Consider the following 5,840-nt stretch of genomic DNA (forward strand, 5'->3'; position numbering starts at 1 on the left):
TAAGCTTCAATTCAATCCTTGAAATAGAAGTTCTTGGAATGAGTTTCTTAGAGTACCCGGTTCAACATCAATCCTCTATTGAAACAAATGGTCTTCTGTTTCTTTTGTTCTGTGTCAGTCACTCCTGAATACTCCCTCCGTCCGGAAATACTTGTCCTAGAAATGGATAAGTCTAGATACATCCATTTCTAGGACAAGTATTTCCGGACGGAGGGAGTATGATTTACTACCATTTGGTAATTTGATAAAATAGTGACATGTTATGTTAGCATCAACACATCACTAGTTGGAAATCAAGGTCAAGAACTATTATAACTTCATAAGTTGTGATTTCATTTGACTGAACCCGTCAATGGTCAACTGAACAGATAAACACGATATTCTGTAGTTTCAACTGTTGTTTATTGGTGAAATGGCAATTGGTTGACTATATGCCTGTAGGAATTGATTGAATTATACGTGACTTGAGACTTGAGATATGATTTGTTCCATTGTCATCTGTGCTTACATTTCATAGTTTCCAAGATACTCCCTCCGTTCCTAAATACAAGTCTTTTTTAGAGATTCCAATATAGACTACATACGGAGCAAAATGAGTGAATCTACACTCTAAACTATGTCTATATACATCCGTATGTAGTTCATATTGAAATCTCTAAAAAGACTTATATTTAGGAACGGGGTGAGTATTTTTTTTCCAGATATTGCAGGCCTGTGCTACAATTGTTTGTATTTGCACTGTGTGCGATGTATGGTCGTACCCTTAACTTGCTTGATAGTTCATGGGATATGGCAATATGTTTTCCTGCATTTATGCCAATTCACTTTTTATTTCTTTTGTGCTTAAATTAGTATGCAGCCTTGTTGAAATAACCTTAAAACAAAGAAGGTTGTCAGCATGTGATATTAGCCATGTGCCTGTTAGCAACCAAAAACTGTTAGTACGTGGATTCATGTTTGTTCAGAACTTCCCAAGGTTCTTTTTTGTAATTCTCTGTCGCAATTATGAAAGCACTGTCTAAAATATGCTGTCTTGGCTAGCTATTCATGCAGTTTTAGTTACGTGGAATTAGTGACTTGCATAAAATGTGCACATACCTAGAGGCACAAAATTTCCAATAAAGGCCAAGCTTGCCCATGCGCACAGACCTAGAGGCACAAGATTATGGTTTTTTAAATGGCGGTTGATGCCCATGATAAATGACATGTACAGTTACTCGACCTTTTTTACCATGAAGAAGATGAACATACGGTGTGAAAGTATGGAATTACTCTGTACTTGTATAATACTCCCTCTGTTTTTATTTACTCCACGTATTAGCTTTGTCTTAAGTCAAATTTATAAACTTTGACTAAGTTTATAGGAAAATTTATTAACATCTTCAATGCCATTAGATTTATCATTTAATATATTTTTGCATCGCATATACTTCCTCCGTTCGCAAATATAAAATGTTCTAACTTTTTTGTGAATCGGATGTTTATAGGCACGTTTTAGTGTGTTTGTTTACTCATTTCAGTCCGTATGTAGGTCATATAAATATATTGAAATATCCAAAACATCTTATATTTCAGTCCGTACTTGTTATTGTAAATGTTCATTCATATTATTTCCCATAAAGTTTGACTTACAACGAAGCTAATATGCAGAGTAAATAAAAACAAAGGGAGTACTTTGTACTGAACTCTTTAAATTTCTGGCATAAACTAACTGTTCAGCATGTTTGCTTTTGTAAACTCAGTTGCCTTCTGCTTATTCTCATGACTAATTTTTTTCTCTTGAATGTGTAAATTCAATAGTTATTTTTTTTAGAAGATTCTAGTGAAGCTTAAAACTAAATGAAATGCAATCATAAACGAGGATATATTTATTTTTAGTCTTGTGCTTGCCGGTTCGTCCATAATCACTGTACTGAAACAATGTTCTCTTAAATAATTGCCCCCATGATCGTATCTTTTTTAATCAGGTTTGGCTGATATCAAAATAGATTTCAAAGGTTGCATCTTTTCTTTTGTTAGCAGGGCAAATATTTCTACACTGATGACAGCGGGAAGTCGCAACTGTGAAGACATGAGCTGAGATTCTTTGGTTGACAAGTACATCATTGGAAATTATCAACTTACCCCCATTCCTTGTTTCAACTGCATGTAGACTGAAAACATTCAAGTTTCAACTGGCTGTTGAGCTCACATGCCTTGTACCAATGCTTAAATCCTTTTAATGTATCAGAATCAGAACATTTGATGTCGTGCAGTCTCGGTTCTGTATGGGTGCTGGCATGTATGTAACCGGTGCCACGATCAATTGTTGTGCAGTGCCTTTATTGTTGGTTGTTGGGTAGCAAACTGGATCCACGTGGTCCATCTGCTATCTTCATTCATATCCGGCAGATACATTGATGTCCCGAATGTGCAAAAGAGGGGTGTTTCTGTCAAGCTCACTTGCTCTGTTTGATGTGTAATGTGCGAGAGGGAGATGACTAGAGGAGAGTGACAAGATGCTTGCTACTAGATGCACTTGTACCAGCTACTACCACTACTATAAGTTGTAGGTTTCTTGTAGGCCCACAGAAGAAGGCTAGGGAAACAAAAGACCCAGCCAGGGGAGGAAGCAGTGACCCCTTGTCATTCTCTGTCCCTCTAGCTCTAGGCCTTGTCCTGAAGTCCTTCTCTCCGCATCACATGTTGCTATCGAATCATACATACCCCATGGCAGGTTCATAGGAGCAGCATGTAGGATTGGACGGGTTGATGGATGAATGCTGCTTTAAGATGGAAAAGATGGGAGGGATGCTTGATGAGTTTGATAGATGTATGACACCATAATGTCAATCTATATTTTTGGGGGGTTTGGTTTGGTCTTTGGTGTTGCCCTGTTGAGATGACCTTTTGGTTAGTTTCTAATTTTTCTTTCGTTGGGGACAAGTTTAGTAGTACTTGCAGAGGTGAAGCTTCTTTGTAGGAGGGAGCCCCTTGGACACGTCCCACCCAAAAACCTCTGGTTTCATCACTTCAAAGGTTAATATTCCCTCTTCTTTTGATGCCAGTTTGGTAGGGCCAGTTTTAATTGAAGATAGTGTTTGTGACTTGTGAGAGAAAAGATATGGGGAGCAATGTTTTTTGTTTTGTTCTCCATGCAGGGCAGCTGCATCAATCTTTTCAGAGGCTGTAGGGTTAAGCTGAGCAGCAATGGCAAATGCGATTGCCTTTACTTTCTTGAGAGAGAATGTGCACCCATTAACTAAGGGCATCGAGTATTACTGGCAGTGACAGGTGATCCAAGATAGCTTTTGTACATTTTGAGAATGTAAGAAAGTAGTTTTGACTGCTGTTGTTAGCCTCAAGGTCCACACCAATGTTTGTTTACAAACCTTTTTATCATTGAAAGGTAGTATATGAGACGCTGAAAGACTCCCAACAAACATTATTAGCACTTGTCAGAGCACAAAATAAAAGTCTTACCGCTGGTGCTTTTACCTAGCAAGTCTTGATCACAGTTTGTGCTTTTATAAAAGGCTCCTATTACTGGTTTAAAGATGCCGGCAATATGGTCAGTACTCAGGAGCATGCTATTCATGGAAAATCATGATAAGTTCACTTTAGTCCGTTTGTTAGGATGGTGATCCCAGGTAGGATGATTTCTTCTTTTGACGGGATTCAACAAGATTCGCATATACAGTTCTGTCGGATTCATTTTCTAAAGGATTGGTTCTACCGGATTTTGAGAAGTGCATGCATGTCATGTTCCCTCTGTAAACTAATATAAGACCATTTAGATCAAGTGATCTAAATGGTCTTATATTAGTTTACAGAGGGAGTACATACATACAAATAGAATGAACAATGTGACTATGAAATACATTGGAGGTCTATGTGGAAGCAGGAAAAAAAAACTATGGACCTTCCACTGTTCGAGATAGAGACGCATCAGGTAGAAGGTACACTGCTAGCTACATATAGGTGGTGGCATGGTGCATACACAACAATGGTGGAGACAGAGACCAGGTCTCTTCTAGTTTCAGATGAATTAATAAACCATGCATGCATGGTAGCAAGTGAGCCATGCACAGCCATCAGCCATGTTACATTTTCCAGTGAAATATCATGTGTCCATGCAGATGCATGGTGCCCCTGCTGCTGCTGTTGCTGCTGCTGCTGCCACTCTTATCTCCATCAGCATCCAGCATGCAGCAGCATCTTTTGAGCAGTATATATACACAGTTTTTGTCCTCAACTAGAAACTCTGCAAGCCTGCTAGCAAATTAATTGACGAATGTACAAGGCTAACCTACTGTTTCTCCTTGGCAGCTTCAAAAAGGAAAAATGATGGTTTTTTCTCTCTCTCCTTCTCTTGTTCAAAGCTCAGAAGAAAATGAAATTTTGAACAACTAGCAATCTAGCAATAGCTCCTTTTCTTCAACTTCTGCCATCTTCTAGTCATATATGCGTGCATATATATGGGTCCTAGCTAAATCATTTTACAAGGGAAACCTAATGTTTCTCCTTGGCAGCTCCAGACAAAATCTACATTTTTCCATTTTCTTTCTCATAAAAAGAACATAAATAAATTTTGAGCAACCTGAGATGTTCTTCTTTTAATTTTTTTTGCCTGGTTTTGACCATGTTTGTATACCCGGAAAAAATGTTTATATAGCAAAAAGTATTCATAAATGAGCACTCATTGGATAGAAAAGAAGGTACCAGCTATATTTTCCATTTTAGGCATCCTTTGGTTTGTAAACATTTTATAGGAATTCTATAGGATATGATTCCTATACGATTTTTTTTCCTTTTGAGCCATTCGGTTTCTAGGAATGGATTCCTATTACTATGGAGGATTGGTCCATATCCTTCACTTTTGAAAGGTAAAAAAAACATTAGCTCAAACCTAATGGAAAAATTCTTATCCTATGAACTACTCCCTCCGTAACAAAATATAAGATCGTTTAGATCACTAATACAGAGGGATTAAATGACATCTTCTTTCCTATGAACCAAAAAAGGCCTGAATCTTGCTTGATTCATACTCCCTCCGTTTCAAAATAGATGACTCAACTTTATACTAACTTTATACTAAAGTTAGTACAAAGTTGAGTCATCTATTTTGAAACGGAGGGAGTACAAGTCTAATCCATGAACAGCAAAAGAACTCGGAGATGGTTCATCAGTGGGTAGGACATGCAGGAAGGAAATGGTACACAAAATTGAACTGCCATCAAATCAGCTTTGCATGCGGAATATATTTGGTGCTGAAATTCAGAGCCTCAGAAATTGTGGGGTATCTTGGTTGAGAGTGCTTGGCAGGAGAACAGGATCTAGTGGCATGGGAACTAGTCCTCTCTCTGTAGGCCATTCTTCTATCTCTCCCTCACTCTCTTGAGGGTTCTGAATTAAAAAATAAGTACGTGCATATACAACAAGAGATGGAAATTATAATTAGAAGGACAGTGAAATGTAAAATGAAGTTAGGAAAGAGCTCCTAGTACTAGCATAAGGAATAACCAAAGTGAGTTTATCTTAATGCATTACCTAGGGGAGAGGGTAAAAAGATCTCTGCTCCTTTGACATTCATCTCTCTCTCTCTCTCTCTCTCTCTCTCTCTCTCTCTCTGTGTGTGTGTGTGTGTGTGTGTGTGTGTGTGGGGCTGCCTTGTTTCCTGCCATCTTTTATCAGAGTGGGGAATGTGGAGGCATGCATTGCACAGTGCTGGGGTAGTGTGTCCATTATCCACCCTTTGCAAGCAGGACGAACGACATGCCACTTTGCTCTCCCCTGAACAAGTTGGACGATTTTTTTAATTTTTTTTTGCCAGAATTGGGGCTCTTAGGCATGTCCATTTA

At 38.4% G+C, this 5,840-nt stretch overlaps 1 protein-coding gene across 2 annotated transcripts in view; it reads left to right on the plus strand.

The window, feature by feature from the left end:
• LOC119363853 (heterogeneous nuclear ribonucleoprotein 1-like) overlaps positions 1-2,396 on the plus strand; it is a 5,683-nt gene extending 3,287 nt beyond the window's left edge. Inside the window, exon 3 of one of the 2 annotated variants that reach the window (XM_037629217.1) lies at positions 2,020-2,396. The gene's annotated coding sequence lies outside the window, so the exon portion shown is untranslated. The remainder of the gene's footprint in view (positions 1-2,019) is intronic. The other variant, XM_037629216.1, reaches the window with a different exon arrangement.
• Positions 2,397-5,840: the final 3,444 nt, after the last annotated feature.

Source organism: Triticum dicoccoides, chromosome 2B, assembly GCF_002162155.2.
Source record: "Triticum dicoccoides isolate Atlit2015 ecotype Zavitan chromosome 2B, WEW_v2.0, whole genome shotgun sequence".
Classification (NCBI taxonomy): Eukaryota; Viridiplantae; Streptophyta; class Magnoliopsida; order Poales; family Poaceae; genus Triticum; species Triticum dicoccoides.